Genomic DNA, 13,654 nt, shown 5'->3' with positions numbered 1-13,654 from the left:
GAAGATGATATTTATTTCATTTGTAACAAGAGTTAACATTTCCTAGTAAACTATGAAATTTTGTCCTAAAAGGAAGATCCACAGAGTTAAAAAATTAGATGTCACATTTTAAAGTTTTTGGTTTTTTTTAATTTAGAGAGAAATATTTAGTCAATTTATAATACATTCTAAAACAAAATGAGGCAGACAGGCTTCAGAGCAGGACAAGACTGCTTTGCAGTGGATGGGTTGGATTAGAAAACAGAAAGAAGCCTAAGTCCCTGGTGGCTGTCAGTGCTTCGGGTGGGGGAAGCCAGCCCAGACCACTTGAAGAGCACTAATAACCCCAATGCTGGGGCTTATCTGAGGATGAAAATAAACAAACCGGTTTAGAATGGACCAGAGAGTGGGAATTTGGTTTAGCGAATAGAGCTCTGGTCTAAGAGTAAGGAGATCTAGTTTTCTATTTCTGACCCTGCCATTGAATCACTTTATAAATTGGGATAGTTTAGAACCCCATTCTTTCCTTTTTCCCATTTGTAAAATGGAAATGATAATATGCCCAGCTTACTCTTAGCAAAGCAGAATTAGCAAACGGTCGGAGACAGTGAGTGTATAGATTCAGAGCAAGATTAGCTCTGGGAGAATTTTCAGTTCTTCATTGTGGATTCTAGCATCATTTTTGGCTGCCAAAATCCAGGTGCTATTTACAGAATTCAACCTCAAACAGTGCATTTATTTTCTGCCCTTTAAATGTCCATGGTTTTGAGGGTTTTTTTCACCATATTAACTGCAACAGTGAAATTAGATTGTTCAGCTTCAGTTTATAGTCCATTTCATTCTTTAATTTCTGTGTTCAGAGATGATGAGTTTGGTTTGCATTCACAGTGTTCCAGGAAAATAGCAGATAAAATGGGTTTTCATTTGAAGCCTTTAAGCTTCATGAAAAAGATCTGGCTTTACCTATTGCAGTGGAATATGGTAAATATAAATTGAATAATACATGTAACAGCAGTCTAAGCTTTCCTAAGGGGAGTGTCCCCAAGCGTCGTCTCCACCTGCCCCAACACACAATTTTCTACAACTTAAGCTAACTTCCAAAGTCTATTTTGATATATTTTGATTATGTATTGGGAGGTACATTTTTAAAACAGTTTTCCTAACATGCTAAAAAATGAAATAGATTGATTCTATCTCAAACCCCTAAATCAAATAAACAAGACATCAATGCACGTAACCTTTCATTCACACCTCATCCACCACCTCATTCTTTACTCTCTTGCACTTCAGCCATGGTAATCTTCCTTCTCTCAACAAATGTCATATCCAGTAACTCAATCATACATCTTAATCAAAAGCAATAAGTGTAGCACCCGACATGAAAGAGTACCTATATAAACATAGTCTTTGGTGCCTTCAAGTCTCTCTCATACTGACACTGTTAACACAAGACAGCACTTCTCATCACTAAAAACACACCCTTGAATTCCTTAAGTGTTCAACACTTTCTCTAACATCATGGAACGACAGCCAGCAGCACTGTGTTCAGATTTTAAAGCAGACTGGCACTAACGAAGTTTAGATTTCAGAATTAAGAAGAGATAAGAGAGTGTTTCTTTTATTACCAAGATAATTCCCCCAAGTCACTAGAATAATTACCTGACCCTTAAACATTATTTTTATGTGTAATCTGTCCAGTCCAATCGCTCCTGGCAACTATAGCGATAAAATGGGTGCTATTCTGTCTTCAAATTTCAAACCTAGGCAAAGAAACAGGATTTTTTGGTGGGAGGTGCTAACAGATTTTTATCAGGTAGAGTATCCTGCAATTTCATCAATGGCATCACCTTGGAAAGTATGACCATTTCACAGTGTGCCTAGATAGGTTAAAAAATTTAGGTATTTTCTTACTTCTCATATTTTGACAACTTAATTTGCTTCCTAATCATAGTAATAGTATCCTGATTGGATTTTAATATCCAAGTGGATACAGATAGAAGGAAGGAGACTAACATTTCTGGAGCCCCTCATACAAAGTAGAGGCCTTGCTAGATGCCCTCACATGTCTTGTGTCAATTCTCACAACATCTTTTGTTAGGCCAGTATCATTTCTCCCCATTTTTACAATAAGGACAGTGTGACTCAGCATTAAGCAAGAAGGTCACAAGCTAGAAAATGGGAGTGCCAGGCTGGATTACATATGGTGGGCTTTCAGTAAATATTTGTTAGTAAACTTATGAATTCACATCTAAATATGCTTTACCACATGCTAGGCAAAGATTCTCTAAATATAAAGTTTAAAAATTCAGATATTTAACTTTAAACTTCTCAGGATTTTGCCCTTTAGTTTCAGAGTAGAGTGTCCTATCGGATCACCTTCTATAAACTACAAATTAGATATTATGTACCCATATTCTAAGAATGAGACAGTAAAGAATCTGCCTGCTAATGCAGGAGACACAAGAGATACGGGTTCAATCCCTGAGTTGGGAGGATTCCCTGGAGTAGGAAATAGCAACCCACTCCAGTATTCTTGCCTGAAAAATTCCATGGACAGAGGAGCCTGGTGGGCTACAGTCCACGGGATCGCAAAGGGTCAGACATGACTGAGCAACTAAGCACAAACAACCATAGTGCAAGGATGAGGAAAGTGAGATTCAGAGAAACAGTGTTCATACAGCTAATAAATATCAGTACCGGGGTCACACTTAGATTATCTCATATTTGAAAATTTATGGGGATCAATAGACAGGGTATCACAAACCAACAAATTTACATTGGAGAGAAAGATGATGCTTATAGTAAACTACATATATTTTTTCCAATCTGTGTCTCTCATGGTAATGACTACTGAGTTGAGTATTCTGAAATCAAAGTCAGAATATTGGGTTCCAGTCCTGGCTAAGCCTCTTATTACAGAGACTCCGTTTTCTTACGGAAGAAATGGGAAGAAAAGTATCTGTTTCTAGTTTGGCTTATCAGTGAATCCCTGGCATCAGTGCCTAGAACAAAGCAATCTCTCAACAAATTTTGTATGAGTAAATAAATGAAATGATTATGTCACATATAAACAGTACTTGTTCTAAGTAGATTTAAGAAATGCTAATCTTAATCCTCTAGACTTTGGATTTTTGTTCTTTTCTTTTTTTTTTTTCCTCCATTGAAAATACAAGTTCCTAAATATTTACTCATGGAAACAAGCTGCCTTTTTAGTTGCTCAATACTGTACTTTTATAATTTATCTGTTAATAATTCATTTGGGTTCGTTTTTACACTAGTCTTAAGCTAATAGTTGTCTTCTTCCTAAAGTCATTGCAAAGATTTGGGTCAAGGATCAGCAAACTTTTTCTGTAAAGGGCCAAATAATAAATATTTTAGTCTTGTGAGCCATGTGGTCTCTGTCAAAACCACTCAACTCAGTCATCATAGCCCCAAATCAGCCAGGTGACATATTAGTGAATGAGCTTAGCTGTGTACTTGTAAAACTTTATTTAAAACAAAAAAATAGGCAGCAGACCAGATTGGCACATGGGCTGTATGCCTTGCCAATCCCTGATCTAGAGTCTAAGTGACTGTCAGAGAGTGGCATGCTGTCATTTTCACGTTACCTCTGCATGCATGATTAGTCACTCAGTCACATCGGACTCTTTGCAACCCTTTGGACTGTACCCTGTCAGGCTCCTCAGTCCCTGGGATTCTCCAGGCAAGACTATTGGAGTGGGTTGCCATGCCCTCCTCCAGGGAATCTTCCTGGATCCAGGTCCAGGGATGGAACCCGTGTCTCCTGTGGCTCCTGCATTACAGGTAGATTTCTTTACCAGCCGAGCCACTGGGGAAGCCCCATGTTACCTCTAGTGCTTTGCATATGGTTAATACTCAGTTCTACTTTACTGAGCTATAAGAACTTTTTGAGCTACACTAGAAGGCAATGGCACCCCACTCCAGTACTCTTGCCTGGAAAATTCCATGGAGAAAGGAGCCTGGTAGGCTGTAGTCCATGGGGTCGCTAGGAGTTGAACACGACTGAGCGACTTCACTTTCACTTTTCATTTTCATGCATTGGAGAAGGAAATGGCGACCCACTCCAGTATTGTTGCCTGGAGAATCCCAGGGATGGCAGAGCCTGGTGGGCTGCCGTCTATGGGGTCGCACAGAGTCGGACACGACTGAAGCGGCTTAGCAGCAGCAGCAGCAGCAGACATAGTATTAGGCATCCTACAGAACATAAAGGAAGAGAAGATAGTAGCCTTAATTGCTTATGTTCAATAACCCACCCACATGAGCAAAGAGTTTATCAAGAAATACTCCCAGGAGGGCTAACTTGGCCACTGGGTCCCTTCATGCACTACCACCAGGCAAAATCAGAACAGGATGTTTCTCCAAGGTTTGGGGGCACAGTCATTAATTTACAAGATATTCAAGTTTCTGCAATAATGAACTAGGAGCTATAACATCACACAAATGCACACAAAGTGAAAGTTGAACACATCAGGAAAAGCCTTTAGCAGGAGCTGATTTCAGAGCTGGTGTTTGAGAACAGGCTAAGTAGAGGAGGAGAAAGCATCCCAGGTGGGAGGGGAAACATATGTAAAGCCTTAGAACAAAGCAAAGTAAAAGACAAGCTGATTAGGTTACATGAAATAGTTGGCTAATAACAAGAAACAATATTAAAGAATTGCACAAGATCTTGCTTACTCAAAGTTACTCCATTTTGTACACATTATTTAACTTGAGTACTGGATCTTCAGTCTAACAAAAAGTTCTAAAAAGCTGCTGCTGCTGCTAAGTCACTTCAGTTGTGTCCGACTCCTAGCGACCCCATGGACTGCAGCCTACCAGGCTCCTCCGTCCGTGGGATTTTCCAGGCAAGAGTACTGGAGTGGGGTGCCATTGCCTTCTCTAAAAAGCTAGCCCTGGAATGAGATGATTTGTAGAAACAGATCTTTTTAAGCACCTCTGCCAAAGGTGAATTTTATCATGTGATGGGTAGTAAATTGATAGCAACAAGGGAGTTAAACTTGTATAGAAATTTTGTGCACTTACAATACCTTGGACCAGCTGAAGTTCCATTATGTAAAATTCTGCATAGGCAGAGGAATGTCCCAAGTAAAAGACCCAAGCACAACCAGAATTTCCTAGCCTCTCCAGCCATGCTGAATTCCTATCCTTCTACACATTGGCTGGTCACGTGGCTGCCCCTGTACTGTCTTGACCTGACAATATTTGCAACAGGCAACATCTATCAAAATGCAGCTAGCTTCAGTGGGCAGGTAAAGTTCAGTAGCCAAATCGCTTTTCTTATTTTCACTTTTATAGAAAGAGGAGTTAGTTTTAAGGCATGTGGGAAAAAAAACTAACTCACACGCTCCCTACTTGGAAAAGCCTCCTGTTTGCCCTGGGGTTAGAGTTTTGGCCTTTCCTCATGAAAAGCTCTTCTCACTGCTGGGAATACTCAAATGTCTCTCAGGTCATGGCAATACATATAGCTCAGAGATGGGGATTCTCCTTATCATTCATCCTGGACAAACAAGGATTAGGGTAAAATGTGAGAAGAAGCCTTGGTTCACAGATTCATTCAAGAATTTAACTAATAGTTAAAAGAAAACTATGGTTCCTGGAGCTTGTCTTGTGAAATACACATTAAATCTTCCTAGCAACCCCAGGGCACCAGTTTTCTAGTTTTGTGCAGTCTCCAACTTTGCATGACTCAAACAATAAAATGAAGAAAGCTTTTATCAGTGGAAGTTAACACTTAAAAAACAGAGCAAAAGAACAGAAACAAATGGACAATAGTAAGACATATAATTTTATATGGCAATGAATTTTCTCTAAGATTCTCTGTGGTCCCTTAATCTACCACATACTGAAGCTTTAAAATCCAAAATAACCCATTACCTGGGATGCTTGAACGGGTAGATGGAAAACACTTCTCAGATTGACATGAAGTACAATTAGTAAATTGCTTCATTTCTTTTAAAACACAAGCCTTTTACTGGCCTTTTACTGGAAGACTGTGATGGAATTTCTCTTTGATGGGAAACAGAGAAGCAAGTGCTTCAACTGGGCAAAGGCGCCAGGAGGAAGTTCCAGTCTCTCATCTTTCACGGAAGATCTGCAGCATGCATTTCTGAAGACAGAGTGACATCTAAAGGGATTATGAAATAGCCAGGGCTGCTCTATGGCAGCCAAACTGACAAAGTCAAGGGCATGTCATATTTTGGAAAACTGATGAGTTTTCAGGTTTCCTGTGCTTGATTGTCCCAAGTAACCATGAAAAGAGGATCAAATTCCGATTTTAATGACATGCCTCAGGGTGCCCTCAGGACAACTGCCATTTTTATCTTAGATTCTGCAGGTCCTCAGTGAACAAAAGGGGGGGAAATCAGCTTTGAATAGATTCCTTACGCTCTTGTCAAAAGTAATCCAACTCTGAATATCTATATCCCCAAATATCATCACGCAGGCAGTTTTTATTAACCTGAAGAATTAATAGAGCAGAATATTTAAAATGGGGTTTCAGTTATTGATTCTCCAATTAGATCTTGTGTTCCCTAGGTGCTGTGTATAATAATGGTTTTGCTCAGTCTCCCGCACTCACTAGCTCGCTCTGGCGCACTCTCTCTCTCTCTTCTTTCTCTTCCTCTCTCTCGCTCTCTCCTCTGTCTCTGTGACTCTCATAAGCATGCATGCTTTGAATACACATGTGGTGCATAATGACCAGATCTGGGAGGCGAGGCTGCATTTGTAGATTCTGATTATGCTTTTGAAAAATATCCTCGATCCCCAAATTTCGTCTTTTCCAAGCTTATAATCCCCGCTCTTCTTCCTGCTGCACAAAGTAATTTTTATTTTGGAGTCGGCTATCATAATACGCAGCAGCTTAGCCAGAGAGCAGGGCCCGTGTGCTTGTTAACAGCACCCTGATGTTAACAATGAACTAATTACTTTTACTACTGATGTGCTCTGGGGCATGATTTTCTTCCTGTGTGGTTTCCTACTGAACTATTGTCATTACTCAATCAGAGGACTGAGTAAAGCAAAAGCAAAACAAAAAGGAAAAAAGTGAACGCATTTTCCTCCACAGGACTGAAGCCAGAGTCCCACATCCTCGATCTCGTTTTTTCTCTGCCTTCCTTAATTGTGCATTCCTTGGGAAGTAGGAATGCCGTCTGATGCATTTTTACTTATTTATGAAAAATAGTATAAAATCATGCAAGGCTCCCTGGATACTCTATCACATTTATAACCATGATGCCCCAGTGAACTGCTTAAGCATGGATCAGCTGCAGACCGAGAACTTAACTCTTTCTTCTTTACCGAAGCTGCGTCAAAGTGGTAAAACAGTGTGGGGTATATTCCCTTTTCGATAAAAGTGCCTCTGGAAAGAAGTATGTGTGTTTCTCCATTTACACAATAGTATTTTTGGTTTTATTGGAGTTGGGGGGCATGAAAGGGAGGGGAGCAATGGGAAAGGACCACATTAGCCCAGAGAAAGTGATGATCAGAGAACATTTACAGAGGGAGATCATTTGCAGCAAAAGTGTTATTTTGCCTGAAGATAGAATTTGCTCACATAACTGATTTTCTGTGATTGTTTTTATATAAAACACCCACCCTAGACCCATTCGCACATCTACCCAAACAACAATATTTCACTTTCACGTCAAAAGAAGTTGGCATAGAAAATTCAACAAAACATGGATCCTGAGGCATTGAAACGATACATAATGACAGGACTTTTCAGCTAGTCTTAATAAAGGAGATTAAAGCAACGTGTAACATAAGATGTGTGTTAATAAAACAAGTGGTGAAAAATAACCAATTGAAGAACCTAATAATAAACGCATATCTTTACATTTCAATTAGCCTTTTGCTGATGCTGTCTTTTTTTTCAACACTTACAAATATATCACAACCATAGAAAAATGGTTATTAGGCCAGAGTGTTCTTGAAAATATGACTATTTCGGTTGCCATTTAAAATAAATAATCTTTCTCGTACGGTAACTTCTCATTCAAAGCTATTGCAATTAGAGTAAGAATCAATCACTGTGTGTTCAGACACCGCTCAGTTTTCTAGAGCTATTAGCGCCCACAGTCTGCCTCAGAGGGTTGGAATTCTGAGCAGAAATCAGAAATGTAAAGGCTGGAGATGCAAACTGGTATATTATAGGGTGGCTAAACAGTAAGGTCCTACTGTATAATGCTGGGAATTATATTCAATACCTTGCGATAAACCACAATGAAAAAGAATATGAAAAGGAAGGTATGTGTGTGTATATATATATGTGTGTGTGTGTGTATGCGTGTGTATGTATAACTGAGTCACCTTGCTGAACATAAAATGTTAATTCAACTATACTTCAATAAAAAAATAAAATAAAGACATGTAAAAGCTGGGATGAGACATCTTGGGGGGTGGTGGCAATAGCAGTTAGAATAGCCTTTATTGGTCCACAGACACGTGTTTATGATCAGCAAGAATTCAGCTTCCTATTAATAATACCCCTTGAACTTTGTTGCTAAAATATTTCTTCCAAGTGTGAGTCAGATTCTTGGTTTGAGTCTTTTGTTCTACCAATAGTTATTTTCACACTAAGATGTCGAACATTTAGCTGTTTCCCTGCAGAAGAAACGCTGAGCTCACAGAATAGGACTTTGTTCCTGCTTCTTTACCCAGTTGAACAATAACAACGTGAAAAGAAACAGTAGAATTCAGAAAGCAGAATGATGGCATCCTTTGGCTATTACTCTATATTCTCCTCATCACACAAAGTGTACATCTGGTTTAGGTCTTGTCCTTGTTTCTGTTGCAATATCAGAATGTTAGGAAGTAGTTTTTTTTTTTATAAAGGAAACATCTTGAAGGTAGGACTTATAAAAAGAGTACAACAGAAAGCCATGAAAGCTGTATCAGTATAAATATATCTAAAAAGGATTATTCTAAGTTATAATACTTAGGCATCATTCAATGCTTTAGATAGGATCAGAAAATCAAAATTTGGGACAGTGCATTGATCTGATGAAAGAACAAAACCCCTAAAATATCTCAAAATTTAAAATCAGAACATTACCAGAAGTATGCTGGCTTTTTTTTTTTTTTAATGTTAAAAGCCCATGATTAGAAAACAGATAATTTAAGGATTCATAGTTTAGTTCACTGAGAGAAGAAAAAGAGCATGAGAGCAAGATCACTTCAGAGTGAGGCGGCCGAATCTTTCCAAACTGATTTTATAATTTAACCTCTGTGGCTTTTTTTCTTCTATAGTCTAGATGATCAGCTTGATTTAGACATATCTTTTTTATCTTGGTAAATTAAATAAGGCTTGAGCAATACAAAAATTTAAATAATGTTTTTATTCTTTAAAAAAGGTTATCTCAGGAGTTTCTTTACAAGTTTATGTCTGAATATTTCAACCTTGATTTTGGACTTTCTATTATGAAACAGATGCTTTTGTTACTGTTAAAACAATAATCCAAAATATTTCCACGTGTCACATACAATAATTTTTTAAATTATATACGATTCAGGCAAAATTGGTATAGAAACTAAGATGAAGAGAAGAGTTAAGCAATTATCTCGATGGGTTTAATTCCATGAGCCTTCCAAGGCTGAAAGCAGGGTCTCACACACTATTTTCTCCTTAACAGGATAACGGCTGTTAACGACTCAGGGAGAGTAGCTAAGAAGGGTGTTTTGAATAGACTGAGATCAGCTAAAGTCCTCACAAAGTGAATGACACAGACATTGATCAATTCCCTACCAGCTATTCCCACATATTCACCCCCATTATGATTAGAAAATATAAGATATAATTACAATGTTGGCCAAGCAAAGCTGAACCTATTTTATCCTGTTACCAACAACTTCCATTCCTTGCCGTACAACCCCCAACACACCCAAAGAAGGTATATTTTCCTAGCTCTAATTTTAACTTGAAAAATCACACCTCAAGAAACTCAATATCCTTTTTAAAGAGTAAGAACAATCAAAAAGATGCATAATATATTCAGTTCATAGCAGAGTGAATCATTGAGGTAACTTCCAAGATATGGAAATGTATCTGTTAAAGCTCAGATTTGGTTTTGTCAGAAGTACAGTATTAAAAATAGAAAGTTGATTATATAACTGTGGGAGAAGAAAGTAAGGCATTAGCAAACAATGAAAGAAGGAAGAAAATAAATCCAAATGTCATCTTTATCAAAGTATAAAGAAAGGAGGTACACCAGAACAAGAGTGTACATTTCCAATCAATAGCTAATCCACAAAAGTGACAGATGCATTTTCTTTGGAATTAATGAAGTACAAGTTACTGATAAACACCTGAAATTACCTAGCACCTTCTCACAAAGCATCACCCTAGGCAACTTTATTTCTTATCATGACTGTGGATTTAGAAGAGCAGATATCCTTAGCACCATTTTGCAGAATGACAAAGCTGAGGCCTATATTTAATTTCCTAATGTTAACATCAAATTAGCCCTCTTTTTTCTTTTTTTTTTTTAATACCCAAAACTCTCACCTAAAATATAATACACAGTATGTGTTTCTTAAGTCGTTTCTGAAAGTTGAAACAATTTAATAACTAACTATGGAGGTAAGTACATGTTTTAAAAAATAGTTCTCCAAGTCCATTCCAAACTTCTTTGTCAATTATTTTAATTATGGATACTACTAACAATCAAAAGACTATCTCAGATTGGTCAAGGTATTCATTCAACAAATATTAGTTGACCTCCGTGTAACAGGCATGCAGATATAAAGATGAATATAACACAGTTTCTTCCCTCCAGAAAATCACAGACCAGTGGATGAAAGACAATGTCCCTATAATTATAAAATTCCAGCATGGTGCAACACTGACATTCAGGCCAGCCATATTTCCCTAAAAATGGGTAAAATTTCACAACTGTTTCCCCTAGAAAAGTTCCCATGGGGTGGGTGGGCATTTTCCCCTGACTCTGATACACAAGTCTTGTTCTCTGATCCTCACTATGTTCCATAAGCTATCAGCTGCTGCTGCTGCTTAGTCACTCAGTCGTGTCTGACTCTCTACAGCCCCTTGGACTGTAGCCTTCCAGGATCCTCTGTCCATAGAATTTCCCAGTATTCCCACTTCATGAACACTGGAGTAGGTTGACATTTCCTACTCCAGGGGCGGAGAAGGCAATGGCACCCCACTCCAGTACTGTTGCCCGGAAAATCCCATGGATGGAGGAGACTGGTAGGCTGCAGTCCGTGGGGTCACTAAGAGTCAGACACAACTGAGTGACTTCACTTTCACTTTCCACTTTCATACATTGGAGAAGGAAATGGCAACCCACTCCAGTGTTCTTGCCTGGAGAATCCCATGGACGGAGAAGCCTGGTGGGCTGCCGTCTATGGGGTCACACAGAGTCAGACACGACTGAAGCAACTTAGCAACAGCAGCAAGACTGCCTTCCGATTTTATGATTCTCTAGGAGAACTTAAACTTAGCAAATATTCATAGCTATGAGTTATTAAAGTGAAATGATATGAAGTGAAATTGGCAAAGAAAAGGCATGCATGTTGAGAAATCCAGGGGAAACCACAAATGAACTTCCAGGAGTCCTCTCCTAACAAACTTAATTCTCCCAGCAATGAATGTGGCTACACATACAAATTATTGCCAATCAGAGAAGCTTATTAGATACTTGGAGCCCATGAATTTTCCTGGGGGATACTCATTTAGGCATCCTTTGCCTAGAATGCACAAATATTCCAGAATCCCAAAAGGAAAACAAGTGTTCAGCATAAACCGTATCATTTCCATAAACAGCTTAGACACTCATCGGTTCTAGAAATGACTGGAACCCTTCCCAAGTCCAAGTTTCCAGACACCACGCAAGGGACAGCCTTGCGATCAGGCCTTTCAAAAGATAGCCATTAGGCCTACTATGTCAACTAGTTTTTATGCAAGGGATTAACATGAATAACTTCAGACAAGGAAAAAATAGCTAGAAGTTTTTACGAGTGGAAGGAAGATCAATCGGGACTTCTCTGGTGATCCAGCAGTTGGGACTTTGCCTTCCAAAGCTTTGGGTGAGGGTTTGATCCCTGGTCAGGAGGTAGGATTCCACATGCCTCCTCACAGCCAGAAAAAAGAACCCATAAAACAGAGGCAATATTGTAACTAATTCAATAAAGACTTTTTAAAAAAATGGTACACATCAAAAGAAAAAATAGATCTAAAAAATAAGAAAGAAAGATGAATTAAATAGGAGACTAGGACAGGAAATGACCTGGGTATGGACATATATAGGGACGCTAGTTCCATGTTGCTGAAGAGCAGGAGTTAGCTGGCTGAGGTTAGATCATGGAAACACTTTCAAGTTGAATAAGTTTAGGCTTTATCCATAGTGGTGGTAAAGTAGGAGAGAGACAAGGCCAAGAGCTGTCTGGAAAATCTAATATTTTTAGTTGATGAGGATCTTGAACAAGAAATTTCTCCTCTCTTCCTGATCTGCCAAAGCAATAGTGTGTTAGTAGCTTAGCCATGTCGGACTCTTTGCAACCCTATGAACTGTAGACTGCCAGACTCCTCTGTCCATTGAATTCTCCAGGCAAGAATACTGGAGTGAGTTGCCATTTCCTCCTTCAGGGGATCTTCCCAACCCAGGGATCAAACCCAGATCTCCTACATTGCAGGCAGATTCTTTACCATCTGAGCCATCAGTGAAGCCCAAAGCAGAGACTCAAGCCTCAGAAGTCTATGTTCTAATCCCAGATCTGCCACCTACCAGCTGTGTTACCGTGGAGAATTTAATTCCCTGGGCCTCAATCTTCTTATCGCTGAAAATGAATAATAGCAACTTCAAGGCCATGTATGTGAGAACTAAATAGGTTACCTATATTTCATTAAATAGAGACATTGTCAACAGAATATACATTAGGAAAAATAATTCTTCCAATTACAGTATGACTCAATGCTTTCTCACCACTTAAAATTTTTATTTTAGCTACAATTTAGATACAGTTTTTCTTCAGTATTACTATAATACTGGAGTAAATATACATGTAAATATAATATTACATGTGTAGTAATTACAAAATATAATTATAATACACATATAAAAGGAAACTGCAATGAAATAAATTGGTTTCTCTTTACAAGGAGATCCAACCAGTCCATTCTAAAGGACATCAGTCCTGGGTATTCTTTGGAAGGACTGATGCTAAAGCTGAAACTCCAATACTTTGGCCACCTCATGCGAAGAGTTGACTCATTGGAAAAGACCCTGATGCTGGGAGGGATTGGGGGCAGGAGGAGAAGGGACGACAGAGGATGAGATGGCTGGGTGGCATCACTGACTCGATGGACATGAGTTTGAGTGAACTCTGGGAGTTGGTGATGGACAGGGAGGCCTGGCGTGCTGTGATTCATGGGGTCGCAAAGAGTCAGACATGACTGAGCAACTGAACTGAACTGAAACATTAAATTACAAGCAGTCTTCCTATAACGTTTGCTTCATTGATGCTACATTTTCCCTTCTTTTCTTGTTTTTCTGAACATATACTATTTTTTGGTTTCAGTACTGATCACAATGTAATCATTTTATAGTGATTTTAACACTGAAAACCAATGTAGGTACCAAACATGCAAATGACTCAACTGAAAGGCTGGTAATACATCGTTGCCAAGTCTATGCTTACA

The sequence above is a fragment of the Bubalus kerabau genome, chromosome 6, assembly GCF_029407905.1.
Source record: "Bubalus kerabau isolate K-KA32 ecotype Philippines breed swamp buffalo chromosome 6, PCC_UOA_SB_1v2, whole genome shotgun sequence".
NCBI classification, from domain to species: Eukaryota; Metazoa; Chordata; class Mammalia; order Artiodactyla; family Bovidae; genus Bubalus; species Bubalus kerabau.
The sequence above is the reverse complement of the archived record's forward strand: the minus strand, read 5'-3'. Positions refer to the sequence as shown.